This window comes from Archocentrus centrarchus, chromosome 7 (genome assembly GCF_007364275.1).
Source record: "Archocentrus centrarchus isolate MPI-CPG fArcCen1 chromosome 7, fArcCen1, whole genome shotgun sequence".
Lineage (NCBI taxonomy): Eukaryota > Metazoa > Chordata > Actinopteri > Cichliformes > Cichlidae > Archocentrus > Archocentrus centrarchus.
In genome coordinates this window covers 1,241,359-1,263,009 of record NC_044352.1, presented here as the reverse complement: position 1 = coordinate 1,263,009, position 21,651 = coordinate 1,241,359, and positions in this window count along the sequence as shown.

Sequence of the window (21,651 nt, the reverse complement as noted above, 5' to 3'; positions counted from 1 at the left end):
TATGTCCTGTTATGCCCTGTAGGGGGCAACGTTGGCTTGATTAATGCAATAAAACCTACATCTCGGCATTCGAGTGCTCGAGCTATGTGGTGTTGTATCGCTCCTCAACACTGCCTTAACAGTGAAGGGACCTCTCTAACACTCAAAGGGAAGTTATTCCATAGTTTAGGAGCAACGATAGAGAAGGCCCCTCCGAGCTTCCTTCTGGATCTCAGTACTTCCAGGAGCAGCCGGTCCGCTGACCTGAAAGACCAACAAGGTGTGCAGGGGGGAAGAAGCTCAGAGGTAAGGCGGGGCAAGACTGCGCAAAGATTTAAAAACAAAGATAAGAATTTTAAAATGGATCCTAAAATATACGTGAGGCCAGGACAGAGGTCATGTGCTCGCTCTCCTTCGAGATCCAAAGTCACGCAGCAGCATTTTGAACCAGGTTAACCAAACCCTCACCCATTTAAAATGTCCACCTTAAATACAGATCAGTGACGACGGCTTTAAAATATACCTCCAGGGGTCCCAGGTCAACAGAGGGGGACTCACAGGGGCCACTGGGTCCAAACACCATCACCTCTGTTTCCAGCCAAGCTTCCTCATCATCATCATCTACAGGCCAGGAGATGTTTTATGGAAGGCACATCGTTCTGCTTCATCAGCCTAACAATGAAGGAGATCTTCTGAGGACAGAGGCAGTAAATACAGCGAGTGATGAGATAAACAATTTCCTGCTTCTCAAACACTCAGCGTGTTACTGGCAAAGCTTTTATTTTGTTGTCACTGTGATACACTTTTTAAAGTGGATGTTGAAAAGTATTGTTGATCATCATCCTCATCAGTGCTGACATTTTTCTGAGCTATAGCACCTTAAACAGCTCTGCAAATTTAAAACGTTTTTTTGATAAATTTAAGTGAAATTCATTTATCAGAAACAAATATTTTTATAAAAATTTTAAGTCATTCAGCTGCAGTGTATCCTTGGCCAGCAGGGGGCATCACAATCCCAGTATCAGAGCCACTTTCTAACGTGTGTACACACACACACACACACACACACACACACACACACACACACACACACACACACACACACACACACGGTGTTTGTGTTTATAAAACAATGTTTATGAAGGACAAGTGGAAAAGTTCTGAGCAGAGAAACTGATGACGTTTGGATCTCAGTAAGATTTATTCTGAAATGAGACATTTCTTCTGTTCATGATTTTATTTTGAAAATCAGGATGGGGATAAATAAATCTGATCCTCAATAAACTAAAGACCAGTTTTCTTTGCTTCACTTTTGTGCGCTGTAGTTGTAAATTTATTCTGTAATTTACAGAAACGTGAAAGTCTGCGCAGCCATGCGCAGACATACTTTCCCGTGCATGCGCAGACTCATTTTGATTTTGCTGTCTGAGCTCGTCTGCTCGGCTCTCCGTGGAGCCTCGTTGCTGCTCTGAAGTCTGCATTCAGAGGCAGGTTTGTCAGAGTGAACCCGAGCAGGTCAGCCACACGCTGACAGGACGGGACATTTGTGACACGTTTATGTTTAAGGTCTCTAAATGTGGTAGAAATGTAAATAAAGGCACAAAGACAGGCGCCTGAGCCTGAAGGACGTCTTTGTGTGTCTGCTGATGCCATGAGGTCACGTGATTGGTTTGGGTTGATTTCTCTGATGTTCTGGATGGATCTGCGTCCCAGAGGTCGGGCTCGTCACCACTGAGAATGAAACTCCTGCAGTCGACGTGTGAAAATTGCAGTGAAATCATGAATTACTGCATTAAAGGACGGCGTTATTCCTCTGCAGGGACTTCCTGAAGGACTTCACTGTGTGGTGGAGGACAAACTGATCTGAATCCAGGGACTCGGTTCATGTATGGAGGCAGTTTTCAGCCTCAGAGATACTGTTGTAATGAGCATTTAATACTGCAGTGAAACATGGAAAATCCTCCGATGATGTGCTGCTCTGAGCACTCTGATATTTCGAGATAAATCTCTACAGTCTTGCTCAGGAGCTCTAACAGTTCATATACAAAATCCAAAACTTTTCTCCTGCTTTTTGATGTTCTAATGAAAGAAAAGCAAAGCTGAGAAACGGGCATTAGTGCCCGTGGATCGGGAGCTGTTCAGGAATCTGCTCGTTTCCAGGCTTACATCAGCTCCTGCAAGTAACTGGGTCAGCAATGCTGGACATGTGACCTCCACATACTCGCCAGCTCTGCTGCTCAAGTTCAAGTTCAGACAGCTCCGAGGTCAGTTATAAAAGTGCATCACTGCGTGAATAATAAACTTGATGGGCCTGAATTTGACTGCAGCTTTGTGTAAGAGTGCAATCTGTATGAATGAAGGTGTCCTGAGTGCTAAGATGTGTGTGTGTGTCCTGCAGACTCAGTTAACAGGAGCCTTTAAATGACCCTAAAGGTAACAGGTGTGTTACAGGTGACTGTGATGCTGCATAAACACTCTAACAGTCTCTCTCCTCCGGCTGTCTCTCTGTTTCTTCTGCATCTCTTTATTCTTGGTTCTCCTCCTTTGGTCAATATTTGATCTTCATCCTGTGAGCTTTGAGACTGGAGGCTGATCCTTTAAACATCTTCACTCTCGGGGCCACGTTGAACCACTCTGGTGTACAAACACACCTGAGTTTTTCAGGTTAAACACACTTTAAGTGTTACACAAGAGCACTTTTTAATTCTCTGTTTCCAAAGAGTGACTCAGGTGGAGGAAATCCAGGAAGTGTGAGCACTGATGACTGGTTTTGGTGGTGCAGTTTATTACAGTCCAGCAGCAGAACATGCATGATGGTGGACAGCAGTACTGTGTTAGCTATTTAAAGTAATTAGAGCAACGTTTCCAGAAATAGTCCTGAACACACACAGAGCATGCCCCTTGTTCACTGCGATCATGTGCTCCACGGGTGAATGGGAAATCTGCCAACAGCCAAGGTTTCCTGGTGTTCCCGTCCATGAACCCACTCACCCTGGAATGGCAACCTGGCACCACAACGCCAACATGCCCACTCACATTCCAGCCTGAATGTGCAGCACGGAGGAGGGAGTTAACCTCATGTGCCAAATGGGGCACACAGAGCTCCTCTATAGGCATTTATTAGAACACACATACATATAATCAGACCTCATAGTACTGTATCACCCCAACAGAGCTGCTATAGGCCTAGGCTGCTGGGGGGGGGGGGGGGGGGGGGGGGGGGGGGGTGTTCCCATAATGCACTGAGTGTTCCTTTTCATTCGGTCTGACTGTTGGGTTTTCTCTAATTATTGTGGCATCTTTCCCTTACAATATAAAGCACCGTGCTAAATAAATAAAAGTGAACAATTAAAATCTGCCATGTTTGTCAAACTATTAATATCATCAGCGTACAACAGCTGGGATCACAGGGTTGTTCAGGAAGTTGATGCTTGGTGCTGAAAAAGTGATGAACTCTGAGCACGCAGACGTTCAAGAAAACATACATGACATACATGAAACAAACTCCCAGAGTGCACCGAGGCAGCAGAGGGCCTCAGGTGTTAACCCTTCATTAACTCATCCTACATGACGCACGACTAATGTTCATCAGCAGCTTTGGAAGGAGCCTCAGGAAGAACAAGATCTGCTCCAGCTGCTCCTCAGAGGCAGCGATCTGTGAGCCCTCCTCCTCCTCCATCATCATCATCCCTCCAGGTAACACAGTACTTCACCTCATCAACAGGTGACTCCTAAAGAAGAGGGTTAATTAGGCTGCTTCAGCACTCTGTACAGAGCAGAGGCAACATTCACAGCATGCTTGTCAAGTCTCCGTTTTGGCCGGGAAACTCCCGTATTTTACCCCTCTGTCCTCCTGTATTATTATTTTCCAGTAAATTTCCCGTATTTTAATAGAATAATTTATAAAAAGCATGAGAGAACTGCCACCTGTATTAGCCTGGGAGGCATAATATTGGAGACAGGTGCATTTGTACCACCCAAAAATTACACAGCAGAGGGGAAAAATACTTGATTTTGAAATCTTTAACTCGCATGCTTTTATTTTGAAGGTGCAACACAGCATCACGTCACTGGTGACAAATGCATTTTTGACCAGTATTAAATGTTTTCCACCAATAAAACATATCAAACTTTGCACTTGTGTGTGCTACTAAATTATTTTTGTGCTACTGAAATATTTAGCTTGCTAGTACCAGAGCAGCCACCTGATAAAGTGAGCCTACAGCCTGGAATGACACGGTCATTATGTTTGGTGGTTTCTTCATGTCTTATGATTAAAAAAAATATACATATGTAAATTATCCATGCAATAATATAGGTGTACACAGCACTATTTTCCAAGAAAAAAAAAGAAGTAAAAGATCAAATAGCATTATTTTATGCTTTGCTCCGAGTATTTATGGATCTGTCAGGTTTCCGATGTGTGCCCCCCCCCCAATAGTAAACTCATTCCTACGCCCTTGTGCACAGATGTATAGGAACTGTTCATCCATCAGTGCAATTAGAACAAAACAGGGCAGGCCATATCAGGTAGGAGAAACAGGATCAATCCCTCAAAGGCCCTTGGTTTTTCTGAGTGTCAGGCTTTTGTTTTATAATTTGTATTTGGAGCACTCTATTCTATGTTGAGTATATAAAGAAACATTTGATATAATGTATGTTTACATTAGTAATTCGTTTTACACTTTTTTATAAGTAAATCTGAGGAGCCAAAAGAGCCAGCTCATCTTTGGGAGCCGGATTTCCCATCGCCCAAACCCCGGACCTCACTTAAACACCGAGCCTGCCCACCTGCTCCCCCCGCTCCTCGCTTCGGCCTTCATCGACCTTTGAGACAGCAGACAGTGAGTTTTCTTACACAAGTTGCAGCTAACAGTCTCACCCCACAGTGTTTTCATTAAATTTGATATTCTAACATTAAACAATATGGGACAAAATTGATCTATGTAATGTGGGTCTAGGCAAAGCATTAAAGTATTTCATAAAGTTCATTTGTAGTTCTAAACATATTTATGGTGTATTTTTCTTCACTTTTGTCTCTATAAAGAGGTTTTTCCTCTCTCCCTCAGCCTTCATTGCAACTGACCAGTTACGCAAATTAGGTGACGATGTCATATAATGACTTCTATTTTCAGCAGTGGAAAATTTCCCGTATTTTTAAATACAAAACGTGACAGGTACGACTCTGAATGAGGTAATAGATCAGCTCACTTCCTGTTTGTCACTCTTCCTGTCTGATACGCGTCTCCATGTGTCTCAGAGTTGTATTCATGGAAATCTGACACTTTAAAAAATAAAGGCACGTCACATTTGACAAAGGTCAAGTTCGGAGTTCATCTTCAAAAACATGTTGGTCAGGAATGGTTTCACAGCAGCAGCGTTTACAGGATTTTTATTAGTTTTCTTTTGATTAATTAGACTTCTAGTAGGCGCCCCCTGCTGGACATCAGAGACACTTCAGTTCTATCAGGCCACACTGTCACAAACAGACTCCACGAGGGCGGATGAGGCCCCGGTGCCTTTAGTCCCTGTACTCAGGTCCTTCAGTGGCCCCCTGTTCTCCTCACAGATGAGAGCTGCTTCACATGCAACAGGTGCACGAGTCTGGAGACAATGGAGACGATAAGCTGCCTGCAGCATCACCCAGCACAACCAGTTTGGTTGGGGAGGCATTTCCTTGGAGAGTCACACAGACCTCCACCTGTTAGCAGTGTTAATTTCGTTGAACTATTTTCGTCAACGACCCTTTTTTTCATGTCAAAAATGAGACGATAGCTAAATAAAAACTACCTAAAAGGATAAAAGAAAGAAGACAAAAAAGCTTGGCGGGGACGACATCCAATCAGAACTGATTTAATTCTGTGAAAGGCAGGGACGAGTTAGGAAAACATCCAATCAAACACACAGCTGCACAAATTTGATCTAAACCCGGGAAGACCAAACTAGCCTGTGATTTGTCGTTAGGCACCGCGAACCTGACAGCACTTCCGGCTGTGCCATCCCGGAGCAGCTGCAGGTACCACCTCATGCTGCCAGCAGGAGGACACCAGCAAAAAGCAGAAGTAGATGAGGAGGAGTGAAGAAAGAAGAGTCTGTGGACACCACCTCCTAACCTCTGGGGGGGTTGTCTTGTTGCCTCTCCAGTGCACCTGTTGTCATGTTGATTTGCACCTGTGCAGGTGAAATGGATCCACATTGGTTTCTGCTTCCTGATTGTTTGCAGTGCAGGATGGGAGTTGAACACTGTGATGTTACACTGACCTGTGGAGGATTACTGGCTTATAAAAAGGCACCCATGGAAATAAAACTGAAGGCAGACCCTTCGCTTGTGACGTGCTGACTGAGTTTAGTGACTGCAGCAAGTTAGAGATTCATGAGGAGGGCGGGAGGGAGGAGGAGGAGACGTCAGATAATGTGATCGTGTTTGAGTCCGAGTGCTGTGAGCCTGCAGAGGGGAGAAGACACAGGACCCCTCTCTCCTGATTCATCGCCTCGCTGCTTTTCACGATACCTGGATTTATCTGATCTGAAGCAAACACTGAGCGAAGGTAAGGCTTTTCTTTGTTACCGTCTCAGTGAGTCCCTGTGGTGATGCTGACGTCCCTCAAAAACATCCTGTTCAGTGAGACAGTGCATCAGTCCGGTGCTTTCTTAGTGGAGACACACAGCAGACCGTCAGGAAAGAAAACAAAGACTATTATTATGAAAATTACACAAGAACAGGAAGTTCTGTGGTGTCAAAACTCAAAGAGCCGAGAAGATGACGTTTAGTTTGCGTTCCTTTCCTGGAAACTTGGCCTGAGTCACAGTCTGTGAAACTGATATAAACCATCTGTCTCTCTCAGAGAGACGGGACCAAACTCACTTTACAACCATAAAAAATCTGAAATCTACATTTTTACAAACTAAACTTCCAGCGGGCCTCAGTTCAGCCCCGATCTGTAACGCTCTGTGGTGCTTTAATGCTCTGTTTGCACGATAAACAGCACGCTCAGAGCGAACGAGCTCGCTGAGATCTGAAGGAATAAACCTGCAGCTCGAAGGTTAAATGACTCCTTTAACCTTTGGCTGGAAAACTCTTGGCAGACGTGCACGAGCTCGGCACTGAACCGCTCCTGTTACAGCATCGGCCCACTTCTGTTTATCTTTATTACTTTAGGTCACTTTGTTCTCATCAGCTCAGATTACAAAAAGCAAACAGGTATGTTACCAAGAGTCAGAATCATCCACCTGTCAGAGGCCACGCCCCTAAAAAAATGCCATTTAAAATTCTTCTCATCAGGCCCATCTTATCTCAAAGACCTCATAGTACCATATCACCCCAACAGAGCACTTCTCTCTCAGACTGCTGGCTTACTTGTGGTTCCTCGGATACTTAAGAGTAGAATGGGAGGCAGAGCCTTCAGCTTTCAGGCCCCTCTTCTGTGGAACCAGCTCCCAGCTTGGATTCAGGAGACAGACACCCTCTCTATTTTTAAGATTAGGCTTAAAACTTTCCTTTATGATCAAGCTTATAGTTAGGGCTGGATCAGGTGACCCTGAACCCTCCCTTAGTTATGCTGCTATAGGCCTAGTCTGCTGGGGGGTTCCCATGATGCACTGTTTCTTCTCATTCACCTTATTTACTTTGTTTATACTCCACTCTGCATTTAAGGTTTTCTGCACCATTGGGCCATGTGTTAACAATAATTAACAGGTCACTGGTTACTCTGTCCCCTGATATTTTAAACAAGCTGTTATTCATCCCCTATTAAAAAAGCCTAATGCTGAGCCTTCTCTCCCTCACAGTTTTAGACCAATTTCAAAATTGCCTTTTATGCCAAAAATCTTAGAAAAAGTTGTGGCCAAACAGCTAAATGTTATGTTAGCTAAATATAACATAGTTGATAAGTTTCAGTCTGGGTTTCGTCACCTGTACTCCACTGAAACTGCTCTTCTTACAGTATCTAACGATATTTTAATGAAAAGAGATGCAGGTGAATACTCTGTTCTTGTACTCCTGGACTTAACAGCAGCGTTTGGCACAGTAGATGGTAACGTTTTAATTGACAGGTTAAGGACATGGGTGGGCCTCTCTGGATCAGCCTTAGATTGGTTTAGCTCTTACCTCAGACAAAAGCTTCTCAGTGGCTGCTGATAGTTTTGCATCCTCATCTGCTGCTTTGTCCTGTGGTGTCCCCCAAGGCTCTGTTTTAGGGCCTATTTGATTTACTCTGTATTTATGACCTCTCAGGGACATTTTGGGCATGTTTGAAGAGGTCTCCTATCATTGATATGCTGATGATATTCAGCTGTATATTTCTTTTCTCCACAGAAAGTTAAAACAAACAAACAAACAACAACAAAAAAACAAACTATTCTTCCAAACTGTGCTGAGGCTGTAAAGAACTGGAAGCTGCTAACTACCTTTCACGTAACACTGGGAAAACTGAAGTTCTTGTTTGTGCCCCTGACAGCGTTGTTCCCACTGTGATTAATAATCTTGGTTTTTAATCATCAATGGTTCAGTCGAATGTCTGAAACGTACGCGGTACATTTGACCAAGCTCTTAGCTTTGAAAAACAAGTTAATAGCCTTGTGCGATCCTGCTTTTTTCATCTATGAAATATTGCCCGCCAAATCTGAAATGGAAATTATTCTTCATGCTTTTGTCTCCTCTCAGTTGGACTGCAGCTGCTTGGTCACAGGGGGTCAGTTTGACGGTTGGGTTTTGTCTGTATTATTGGAGGGTCTTTACCTACAATATAAAACACCTCGAGGTGACTGTTGTGATTTGGTGCTGTATAAATAAAATTGAAGTACTGTAATTCGCTGTACATCGGTCTCAGTAAATCTTCTTTGGATCACCTGCAGTTGGTCCAAAATGCTGCTGCGAGGTTACTTAATGGACCCCCTAAGTGGGATTGTGTGACACCCATCTCATCTCTGCAGCAGTGTCATTCTCATGTTAGACTCAGTGAAGTGTAGACCGTGACCACATCACTGTCAGACTGACTGCAAGCCTGCAGCCCTGCTACATAACCATCTCCCTGACAGCAGTTATCTTTGTTGACTGTAACAAAAACAGATTATCAGCAGCCGTAATCTTTATCGCTCGGTTGCAGCTTCTTGTCAGTTAAGTCTAATCTCTGCTGTAAAGTGTAGTAAACAAGGCAGTAATTATGCTCTCCAGGGTTTAATGTGTAATGGAAACTGACTTTAACCAGATATCAGAAACAACAACAAAAACAGCGCACATGCAGTCATATTTGGGCCGCATGTATCCTGAGCTTATAATAAACATACAGGAGGACGCCACCTGTGACAGTAAAGCCGTGTACCTGTATGTGACACTGACCTACAGGTCAGGAGGTTGTTGTGCAGTAAGAGCTGCATACCTGTGTTTATGAGGCCAGCAGGACGGAGGAGTTACAGCTCGTTCCTGTAATCTGCAGTCTCAGACCTTATTGCTGTGCCATCAGCTGATGAGGCAACTCTCCTCGATATTCATGTCATTACTCGAGATTAATGGAGCAAAGTATGCTCTTATATCAGCGGGAGGCTGTGAAAAGCTTTCATGCAGATATTCTGCAGTCAGCTCCATCTTTTACATACACGTGTCACATACTGCAGCCTTAAATCTGAGACTCCCTGATGCAGGTTTTAGAAGGCGTCCACGTGCCCATCCAGCCAAACCAAAAGAGCAGAAACCTCATTAAAATAATCGGGTGAGATTACGTGAGGATCGGGGCTGCTCTGAGTGAGCCAGCGAAGCTTTAACTCTTCAAACATCTGATCGGACTGCAAACAACAACGTTACAGAAGTTACACCTTCAGCCTGCTTCTCCTCAGTTCTCCACAGCTCCTGCTGCGGTGGTGGAGGTTCATGCTCCTGATGTGTGTGCTCAGTGATCTGAGCCCAAAGCTCAGCCCCTTTGTCAGGACGCATCCAGCTCAGATGCTGAAGCAGCCGAGTGCTGTGGAGGCTCTGCTGAGCTCCACCTGAGCGACCCAGCCCGGTTTAGGAGGACGCCCATTCATGCTGAATGAACCTGTGAGCTCTTTGCTTCTGTCACGGCCCACAGCTCCCGGTCACAGGTGAGGGTGAGAACAGATCAGCACATGGACAGCTTCACCCTCACACTCAGCTCTCCATCACCTCATCCCTGCAGATGCTGCACCGCCCTGCCCGTTACTCCTCCCTCCCTCCGTCCGAAGTCCTCCCCGACCCGGAGCGGGTGCTCGAGCCTTTTCTCTGAGAACCACCGCCTCAGACTTGGAGGTGCTTCAAACGGTCACAGGGTTAAAGCAGCGGGACCACCACTTCTGCAAAACTGACCACCGAGCGGGACCCCCTCTGTCCCCTGGTGTCCATAAAGCTATGCTGACCCAGTAATCACCTGTATAGTTGCTGCTTTCTGCCTTTCTATGGGCTTTTTCCCTCTGCAGTTACAGACTCGGTGCTGTATCAGGATATGAATGTCCCATCTGAGATTCCTTTTGATCCACATGCTAATTTATCACATTACCTGGCTGACAGGTGACCTGCCTGAGCGGCGTGACAGAAATAAGGAAATCAGAAACAACCATTCAACATCATCGTCCCGTCAGAGGGAGAAACCCTCCGGTTACAGGAATGTGATCTCCAGCCTGCATACGCTCACATGTAGGTCACAGCAGGCCTGAAATAAGACACTGCACAGCTCGCAGATAAAAACTGCAGCTGACCTTTTCATCTGGATGCTAACCCCCCCCCCAAAGAGAATAAAATTAGCCCCGCCTCCTCTGAGGACGAAACCTAAAAACGGCCCCGTCGCCCCCCAGAGGAAGCCAGGTCCTGCTCAAAGCTCCGGTTTGAGCTGCTTCTTAAACAGAGGCTCACACTCCAGGTGGGTCTCTACTGTTTTTATTTCCTCATTTCTGTTCTTCCTTCTTTTTCCTCCCTTATCTTTGTTCCCATCTCTTTGCTTCCGTCCTCATATTCCCTTCTTTCAGTCCCTTCTTTCCTTGTATCCTTCTATATGCCCCCCCTTCCTTCATCTGTTCTTTGCCTTTCTCTGTTCCTCCTTTCATTGCTCTCCTTTCCTCCTCCCCTGTTCAGTTTATGCTTTTATTCAGATCTACTGGAGGTTCAAGTGTTTTCTATTTTTCCATCCCGGTGTGGCCCACAGTGCGCATGCATCCCAGCCACACCAGTGTTTGGAACATGAGAGGCAGTCTATAGGAGCGTGTAGGCGGCCTCGACCTTTTCCCTACATCTGACAGGGCAGGCGAGCACGCCGCTCAGCTTTCACAACACAGCAGGAGGAACGCTGCAGATCCCGGCCCGTTTCCCAGGATTATCAGCTTTAAACACACAGTAAAACTCAGACCTCTGAATCCGGCGGGACCCGGATCCAGCCGTCGCTCCATGTCGATGTTCAGTGTCAAACTTCCATTAAAAAAAAAAAATCTGAACTGCAGTCAACACGTTTACCGAACCAAGAGATAAAGACCCCGTTTAAGAGGTCCTAACTCCACACAGGTCAGAGGTTAATGGGTCAGGCCAGCCTGTTTGGACTCCCCGTCCCTTCACTACAGTAACGTCATGCAGCCGCCTAACGAGAGGCTGGCCTGTGCTGAGAGCTTCCTCTGTCCCACAAAGTAACTGCAATAATCACAGCACTGTTGCTTCATGACACCGTACCAAAAATTAGTCCTAATATTTGTTACTGATTGAATACCTCAGGGTGGCCCCTACAGGGCCCTAAAGCACGCTGTTATAACAGCCTGTCGCTCCACACACACCTGTACTCAGATCAGCCCACCCCGACCTCAAACTGGCCCTTCAGTTTGATCCTCAGGTAACCCGCTGTCTGAAACAAGCTCCTCCCCTTTCAAAGAGAACTTTCTTCTGATTGGCTGCCTTAGATGACCATGTAAGGCTGTCCCCCCTCTATGACGTCACTGAGATCTAAGAGTAAAAAAACCTGATAAACTGAGTGTGCAGAGCCGTCTGCAGCCTGAGCTTTGGGCTCAGGGGGATTACCAGAAGGCTGAGCGTGGGGTTGGCGTCCGGTCTCTCCCTCGCCACCATCCGTCCCACCATCATCCCTGCGTTACTCTTGTACTGCAGTTATTAATTTTGAGCTGGGAGCTGCAGACAGTCCCGTTTCAGGGAAGAAGCCTGCTGTGTGGGTCCTTCGTGGTCTTCCTTGTCTCGCTCCCGTCTCTGCGTTCCAGCTTTGTAATTATTTCCACAGTTAAAAGTTTGTTGAGCTGCAGCAGCAGTTGGTCATGTTTAACATGAACACCCACCTCTGGAACAGGTGAGATACAGTATTGTGCATAAGTCCTGAGTCACCCCTCATTTCTTTACATTTAGCTTCCAAGGGCTTTCAAGGTTCCTCTTTGGACATCAGCTGCTTCCTGGTCTCAGTGGGAGGGCGGCTGTCAGGAAGCCGTTCTTGAGGAAGGGGAACAGAGTGTAAAGGCTGAGGTCTGGTAGGACGACCCCCCCCCCCCACACACACACACACACACACACACACACACACACACACACACACACACACACACAAAACACCAGCTGCTGATCACACGGCTCAGTTAGTCTCTGCCTGCACGCCTGTGCTGGTTCCTGATGCTGCTTCCTCAGCATCGCACAAAGCAAGCTGAGGTTCAGGGTTCAGAGTTGTGCCCGTTGGTCCTCTATGCCGTCTGCAGGAGACGGTCGGAGGCAGAAGCCGGGTTTGAGCTCAGATGTGCAGGCAGAGCGTCACTCAGGTCAGCCTGCTGGCTGTGGGTGAGGTACGCTGCTGAGGGTTATTGTGGACTCCTCACACTTATTTTAGCATTATTCACTAAATCTGTCACTTCAGGACAAAAGCTGCACAGAACCTACAGCTAAACCTGATAATGGAAACTGGGAAGGCCTCAGCTTTTGTTTTAAGCTAGAATCTGAAACAAAAAGTGTCTCGTACCTGGGGGGGGCATAATGCACATTTTTATATTCGGATTATGTAACGGCTCATTCAGAGAAGGCCAAACAGTCAAATCTGAGTTTACAAAAGCAACAAAGGGGAGAGGCGGCCAAACTGGAGCCAGAGGGTTAAAAATAAATGTTCAGTAAACAGTCCTTCAACACAGGCAAATATGCTGTTTCTAAAAAAAAAGGAACTTATCTAAAACCAACAGCACTGAACATCAGACCGGACGGGGACAAACGGCGGCCCCCGCTCTATGATTCTGACCTCAGGACGTCCTGTTTTTACAGCTTATCAGGACCAAACCTGCCAACATGCTCACACTACACAGAATCACCTCCACAGATTTCCAAGCAGTATTATTTCAAAAACACAGAATACCAGGAACACTGCTGACACATAAACACGCCGAGGACGTCCTCCTCCATTTCCATAGGGGGCGCACTGGCATGGACAGCTGCGGTAAAATCACAACGCAAAAACACAACCAGGTGTCCTGAACCCACACAAATACTGAGCTCAGACGACGCTGAGAGTCAATTCAATTTTAATTATACAGCACCAAATCACAACAATCAGTCGCCTCAAGGCGCTTTGTATTGTGGGTAAAGACCCTCCAATAATACAGAGAAAACCCAACAGTCCAAACGACCCCCTATGAGCAGCACTTGGTGACAGTGGGAAGGAAAAACTCCCTTTAACAGGAAGAAACCTCCAACAGAACCAGGCTCAGGGAGGGGGGGGTCATCTGCTGAGGGGGGGCTGAGGTGAGAGAAAAAAAGAGACATGCTGTGGAAGAGAGCCAGAAGTTAATAACTAATGATTAAATACAGAGTGGAGTATAAACAGAGTGAATAAGGTGAATGAAAAGAAACAGTGCATCATGGGAACCCCCAGCCTAGTGTGTGAAGAAGACTCCCCATTTACATGAACAAATTGGAGTCTATCAAATAAATATGATTAAAATTGATTCACATCATTTCCATGAAGAAATCTGTGAGAGGCAGTCAGCCCCCCAGCCGCTGACATCACGCTTCCGGCCCTGTGCTCAGAAATGTGGCGCTACACTGCTGACACCTTTGACCCCGGCCTTATTTTGGTCTTTACAAACCACAGCTGAATGTTAACACTGGACTTTCCATTTGGCTCAAACTACAGTTAACGCTTCATACTGACTGACGGCCATCGGCCGGTCCCGCGGCCCTGATTCAGGTCTTCAGTCAAACCGTGAGCTGAAGATTTCCTGTTTTCCCCCCACGTGTATGATATTTAGTATTTTTAGGTTCTGAGTCGTTGCTGTTGGCAGTGGGTCAGAGGAAACATTTGATTGGCTGCATACTGATGTAGACCACCTCTGGCCTGGTCTTTGCTGAACAGCTGCTGAGCTTCACCATCACTGCGGTCCTTACGTGGGCTCGACCTCCGCGCTGCTGTGGAGCCGTTTGCTTCACACTCGCGTTGTCTCTCAAATGAATCCTCGAAATCTCTGCTAGACGTTTCCTGGGATTCACGTCAGTGTTCAATACCCCCCCCCCCTCCCCGTAGATCAGACTTTAAAAAGAAAGTAGTGTTGGAGTGTTTTGAGACCTGAGCAGGCCATGAGAATAAATGCAGGTCAGAGTTCACTTTAGAAGCACCAACTTTTCTTGAGCTAAACTCCTCGAAACCAGAAGAAATCTGCTAAACTCAGGAGCGGAAATTCAATCCGAACTCCTGCTTCTTCCAAAAACATGTGAAAGTCATTCCCGCTTTCCCGATGATCCACATTCCTCTAAAGTCACTATCGTGCGTCTCTCCGTCGGCTCCTGATCGGCTCTGAAGCCCGTCTGGGTTCGTGGGCGACCCGCTCTGAGCCAGCCGATGGCCTCGGATCCTCAGGTCGGTCTTTTTAAATCGAGGCGTCGGTGATTCCGGCCTGAGGACGTGAAGCTCGGAGAGTCTGAACAGCTGATAAATTTTCTTCTGTTGATTCTGAGGATGAATCCATTTTATTAAAACTTCTGTCTTTAGAACTTTGATTTATCCCGTCTGTATTTCTGCCTTTGCTGTTAGAGCACTTTGTTAAACTTTGTTACACGTTTAACTGTAAATACAGCAAAATGAAAATGTCCCCGAGCCTGACCTTTGACCTTTGTCCATCTGTGTACAGGATGCGGCCCCTGTAGGTGAGCACACACACACACACATCTGAACAGCCATGACCAGCGTCAACTCTCCGGCCTGCCTGCTCGCCCGAAACCACTTCTACAGGAGTACGCACACACACACACACACACACACACACACACACACACAGGCACACACACACACACAGACACACACACACAGGCACAGACACACACACAGACACACACACACACACACAGGCACAGACACACACACAGACACACACACACAGGCACAGACACACACACAGACACACACAGGCACACACACACACACACACACAGGCACACACACACAGGCACAGGCACACACACACACACAGGCACACACACACAGGCACACACACACACACACACACAGTCACACACACACAGGCACACACAGGCACACACACAGACACACACACAGACACACACACACAGGCACACACACACAGGCACACACACACACACAGACACACAGACACACTCACTAAACGTTATTTTTAAGCTTGTGAGTCCGTATGAATGTTTGATGTGGAGCAAAGGTGTGTTGGAGCATGTGTTCCCATCATGCTCGGGTGCAATCGGCAGCAAACAGAAAACGACTCCGTGTTCTGAACCTTTGACCTTTGACCCTGCTGCATGAACTCCTGCATAAACATTTCTCTCCATTCACTTCCAAACTGGTTTGTCTGGTTTGAGCTCTGCTTCTCTTATACAACCAGCAAACCAACAGGGAGGGTCTTCATACGACTGGACTCGTAGATCAGAACATTTATTCACCCCAGATAAAGAAGCACCTTGCTTCTGATTGGCTGCCTCTCTCAAACAGCAGGTCTGAACAGCAGTGTTTAGAGCAGCCTGAGCTTTGGGCTCTCATATATGAACATCGACCGCAGGAACAGGAAGTAACACATTAAGAACAGCCGTGGGTCTGCTTCAAAAATAAGCTTTAAAGCCTTAAAGCCAATAACTGACATTTTTGGGTTAAAATCCACTCAGTGGAGCCGTTTTCTCCTCTTGTAAAGGGGAAGTCTTTGGAAGAGATGGCTGGTTTAAAAAAAACAAAAAACAAGCCAATCGAGGAACTAATGTGGCAATCTTTCAACATTTCCAGCTGTGTGTCTCAGTACTCAATACTGTGCTGATCAGGGAACAGCAAGTACAGGAGGAGAAACGGAAAATTACCTCTGACAGACGTGCAACCCGAGACATGCTTCAGACAGTCAGCGGGGATGATTCAATAACAGACTTTAGGACACGTTTCACCGTGCCCCCCCCAGTGTGTTTGGATCGGTGAGCAGAAAACAAACTGACAGCCAAACTGTGGTTGCTCGTCTGGTTCTGACAGCACGAGTCAGACGTCTTTGAAAAGGCTGATTAAGGTTCATTAAAGTGATGGATGCTTCCACTGAGACTGAACTCCAGGGCGTCCTCAGGCCCCGGGGGTGATGTAACAGTTTGGTCTAATGGAGGGTGGGGTTTGGCGGCAGAGCGAACCAGCTGAGACACGATGCTTTCTTCCTGCTTCAGTTTGCCCCCCCCAGCCTCTCAGTGTCCAGTTTACAGCTAAATGAACTGAGATCGATGTGCCGCCTCTGTTCACTGCACACTTTGTCTCCTCTCTTCAGGTTTACCTCCGAGCGCAGAAGTGATGAAGCCCACCTTCAGCTGTCAGAACAAACAGAGACCCGCCACGCTTTGGGTCACCGTGGAAACAGCTCCAGGTAAACCTACCGGGTACACACAGCTGAGTTTTCAGCAAAGCTGTTCACAGTGCAGGGATTTGCTCCTCTGCAGGAGGTCTAGGACTCACGGTTCCAGTTGAAGTCAGTGTGCAGGCCAGTCAGCAAACTGGGACCATCAGGCCTCGTGAGGCCTTCTTCAGGCCTGCAGCCTGTGCAGACGTGCTTCTATAAGGCCTCAGGAAACCAACAGCGTGCAGCCCCACAGTGACGATGCCACGCACAGGGTGAAAAGTGGGCGTAGACGTCACAAAGAAGAACAAAAATAATCAAACCAGCGGCACGAGAAGCTCAGATTGGCTGCAGTGGACGGTTTTCATGGCTTCACTGCAAAGGTCTTCATCTCCTCCACAGCAGGAGCAGCAGCACAACGACAAAGCTGAAACAGCCCACAACCACACCTGCAGTTAGAGTCGTTACACCCCAACAGCTCTGCATCACAGCCCCCCCAAAGAAACTCCACCACAGCCACTGAATGAGCTACACCCAGCACTCTGTCACTGCTAACACTTATACAATAACTTCAACCAAACACCTTCTACAACGATATTTACATCGTGCTGTAGTCTCTGTATAAATCAGACTAACGGGAGTCTGAGGGCCTCAGTGTGGAGCCTCTAGTGGGCGTTAGAGGAACTGCAGCTTTTTAGCTGATGCAGTGAGGAGGAGACAGGAGAAGGTGTGATGGAAACCAAAGAGAACATCTGATCCTGACTGTAGACAGAAACAGCAACTCCCACTGAGCCTCAAACACCATCAGGGACAGACAGCTGCAGAGAGAGAACCTGAGATACTGAGCGCTCATTTATTCACTTGTTAAAAGCAGTGGAGGAGACCACACAGCTTCTCCTACAATAAAACATGTTTAAATGCTGTAATGACCCACATGAAGTTCTCTTTTCTCTCCCATCAGGACTGCCGGGTCTCGTGGGAGCCAAAGGATTATGGGTCAGCATCGTCCTGGGCTCTTCCTCCTCTGTGCCTTACTCCACCTCCAAACCAACCAACCCTGCAGGCCAGCGAGCCAAGTAGATAAAACAAGCACACCTGAGTCAATAAACTGAGGAGAGGTTATTAAGAAAAAAGTCTGGCTCATCTGAATTCTCATTTCCTGTCAACTCTCGGCTGCTCAGGATGTGACCGGCTCTCCACTCAGAACAACAAGGACGAAGTGCTTCAGGGAAAAATCACTCACATATTTCAGAGACTTTTAATATTAAAGCAATCTGGAAACCCGTGTGACACAGCCTCTGGACAAACCAACATTCTTCTGGAGTATCCGGGACATCCAGGAGAAGAGTTCCTGCTCCGTTTGTCGGTCATCGTTTGTGGCCTGAATGATAAAAACCTGAGTGACTGTCAGATGAGAGCTGCTGGCTCTGAGACTGCACTTCAAACTTAAACATGTGGGGGGGCTAAATTCATTCATTATGAAATGTCGGGCGCTTCAGCGCAGCTGGTAGCTGCTGTTAGACTTGTCAATTAGAAGTCGTTAACTAATGATAGCCCTTCAGATCCAAAACGGTGACAGCGCACAGCTCGACTGACCTTTCAAAATAAGAGTGGGTAAATTGATTGTGGATGGCATAAAAAAAAAAAACCCTAAAAGTTATAAAATGATACCTGCCACCCAGCATGTCTCTGACATTACAGACATTAACTCGAGTTTGTTTTACTGCAGTGAGTTTCAGCAAAGATGTCTGCAGCTCAGGAAATGAAACCCTGACAGTGCTGTGAGAAACAACAGTCTCTAAACTTTTTCCCAGTCCCGCAGCAAACTGAATGTACAGTGAGATAATGCAGGATTCCCTGCCCTGATTCCACAGATGTGGACTTAAAGCAGACTTTTTTCCACTGCAGTTTGAGGGAAGAAGGTGCCTCTGTTTGCACCTCCTAAATTAACCTTCAGGAGAGGAAACGAAACCCAGATTCAGCAGCGACACTGAAATTTCATCACACGCCCAGCCTCTGCTGCCTCAGCTTAGCTCGTTAGTTTAGAAACGAGTCCATGAATCACCGGTGTCAATGACACACACACACACACACACACACACACACACACACACACACACACACACACACACACCAGAGGCCGACATTAGTCTGCATTAAGCGCTCTGATACTTATTTTAGCCTGTTCACAGTGAGTGTACAGAGACATGACAGAACTACTTTAAGGTCTCATCACTGACAATGTGGCTCTTTGTTGATTCAGTCACTTATCAATAAAGGTGCCAAATATTCTTGTACATTTAGAGTTTTCTGCCTGTGTTTGTGAATAAAATAAAGAATTAATGATGCTGCAGCTGTTACTGATTCATAACATCTGGACCCGATAAGGAGGAGCCGAGAACCGCTCCTCGAAGCACCCACTGACCTGGAAAAAGTGCAGCATGGAGGACAAATGAGCCGCAGAACAAATCCTCTTTTCAGCCCTTGATGTGGTTCGGCAGAGGCTGCAGAGCGGCACATTGTTTGCTTTTCCTGTGTTTCATAGAAACACACAGAGAAAACCATGCGTCAGGCTTTCTGCAGAGCTGCAGTCAGCACGCAGAGGCTTCTCCACGCAGCAGGACGGCCTCCTAAAGCCAAAGCCTCCAAAAGAGAGCGGACCTTTGTTTCTGCTTCAGCGTTACACACAAACCACAAGCTGTAAATTGAAGAAGGAGGCAGCCACCGTGCCCCCACCCACTGGTTTTAGGACTCCTCAATTTGAACCCTCAATGACAGCACCACTAGCAGACCAAATCAGAGCCGGGCTGGAGGCGGGGCAAATGACCGGGCCTTTTATACCAAAATAATAAAGATCTGTGTCCAGTTTTTGTAACTTGGCTTTTCCTTGCCCTCTTTTTTCCTTTTATTGCTCGACACTGCGGCTCTGCAGCCACGCTCCATGTGAAATCGGTCGAACCCAGCTAAACCACAAGCCAGCAAAAATGAGTATCAGAGAAACAAGCTCAGGGCTCACACTGATTCAGCATTACAGTGAGTTATATTTCTCATGCGCTTTATACAGTAAAAATCGCCTAAGTCGAAGTCGCACAAATCGGGTTTTTGCTCTAGTCGGATGGCATCTGCAGGCCCTGATTTTTGCTAACATTAATTCCAATAAAATCATTACCTAAAGCCGTCCGATTTTCACCAACTTGAATGAAAAATCTGGTCCCATTGTAATAAATTTCCAATAAAATGTGATCGCATAAGCTGGATGAGTTTAGTGCTAAAACCCTCAGCTCCCGTCCGCCCACTTCCATGCATCGGCTCATTCATGCACAACTACACACACTAACAACGCCTGGAGAACGTTTTACTGTTTATATTAGTTCATTTCACCGGGGACAATCACGGCAAGCCTAAGCTACAAACTCGCACTTACAAGCAAAATTTCAGATTATAAAATTTGCAGAAGCAAATCCAGAGATGAAGCAGAAGCAACTGCAGCGAAATTCAATTTTAGACCCCAAACTGGGCCATTTGAATCAGACTGAGGTGATTTCTACTGTATTTGTTTTTGCAGCAGGCAAGTTTAAATGTTACCATGGCTCTAACAGCTGACCAGAGAGCCTGCTGTTCATGTTGTGGCGGGATGTTACAGGACGCTGCTCATAGAGCTGCATACGAATACACAGTGGATTCACGTTTATTATTCAAGTTAGAAAATATCACACTTGATTATAGTCATATCTTTTATTTTGACGTATTTATTCGCCACACCTTAAAGGCCGGTCCGTGGAAATATTTTCTAACACTAAACCGTTCCGCGACTCAAAAAAGATTGGGGACTATTGTTGGTGTTAGCTGCAGTTAGCTACTGTTAGCTGCAGTTAGCTACTGTTAGCTGCGGTCAGCTACTGTTAGCTGCGGTCAGCTACTGTTAGCTGCAGTTAGCTACTGTTAGCTGCAGTTAGCTACTGTTAGCCGGCGTTACTGCAACATTCTTCGAGGTGGATCTGCTGCTATCGACTCGGACGCTGAGCGAATAAATTCTCCTACGATGTGAGAATCTAATCTAACTGTTTATCAGAAGAAAGTGTGATTATAGGACACTCGGCCTCACATTAGCTGGTACACAGTTAGCTTATAGCCGGCTCCTGTCAGCTGTTGCAGGGCCGCAGATCTCATCTGCTGAAAAACAGGAACTGCGACAATATCGGGAATAAAAGAGTATCTTTATGTATGCTTTATGCTACAGCTATCAAGAGCTGAAGTCACATGCTGGTACAATATTGGAGTATTGAGTATAAATACAGCAAACAGAGTAACTGAATTTGATCGAAATAATGTTTCAGAAACATATCAGCAAACAGCCATCCTGATTCACAGACCCTGACTTTTCTCCAGTCTTCATCAGACTGAGCTCAGTTGATGATTCACCATTGAAGCCCCAAAAGAGGAAGATGATGATGACGATGTTGGTGCACCAAATGTTCGAGCAGAACCCACGCGGTGACACGCGCACATGCGGTGACACGCGCACATGCGCAGCATCAGCAGGAGCGAAAAGGAGCTCAGAGCAGCGTACAGGTGTTAGCATTAACAGCCTTACCTTTTCAGGTGAGCTGAGGTAACGCGTTGAACAAACACGGTTTTTTACCCTGGAAAGCAGCATCGTGTGACCAGCTGTCTGCTGAGTCAGGGAGGGGCCGCTTAAATACCCCACCCCGTTACAGAGGGTGCGTTTGATTTCTGCTGCTGGGTGGGGAGGGCGCTCACAGGGTCTAATCTGACACCCCCCCTTTATTCGTGTCCTTTCAGCCTTCATTTCTCAGCCTGATGCTGTTCCTCTCCAGCTTACTGACACCAATCAGGCCGCGCACGCTGCCCTGATCCAGGCAT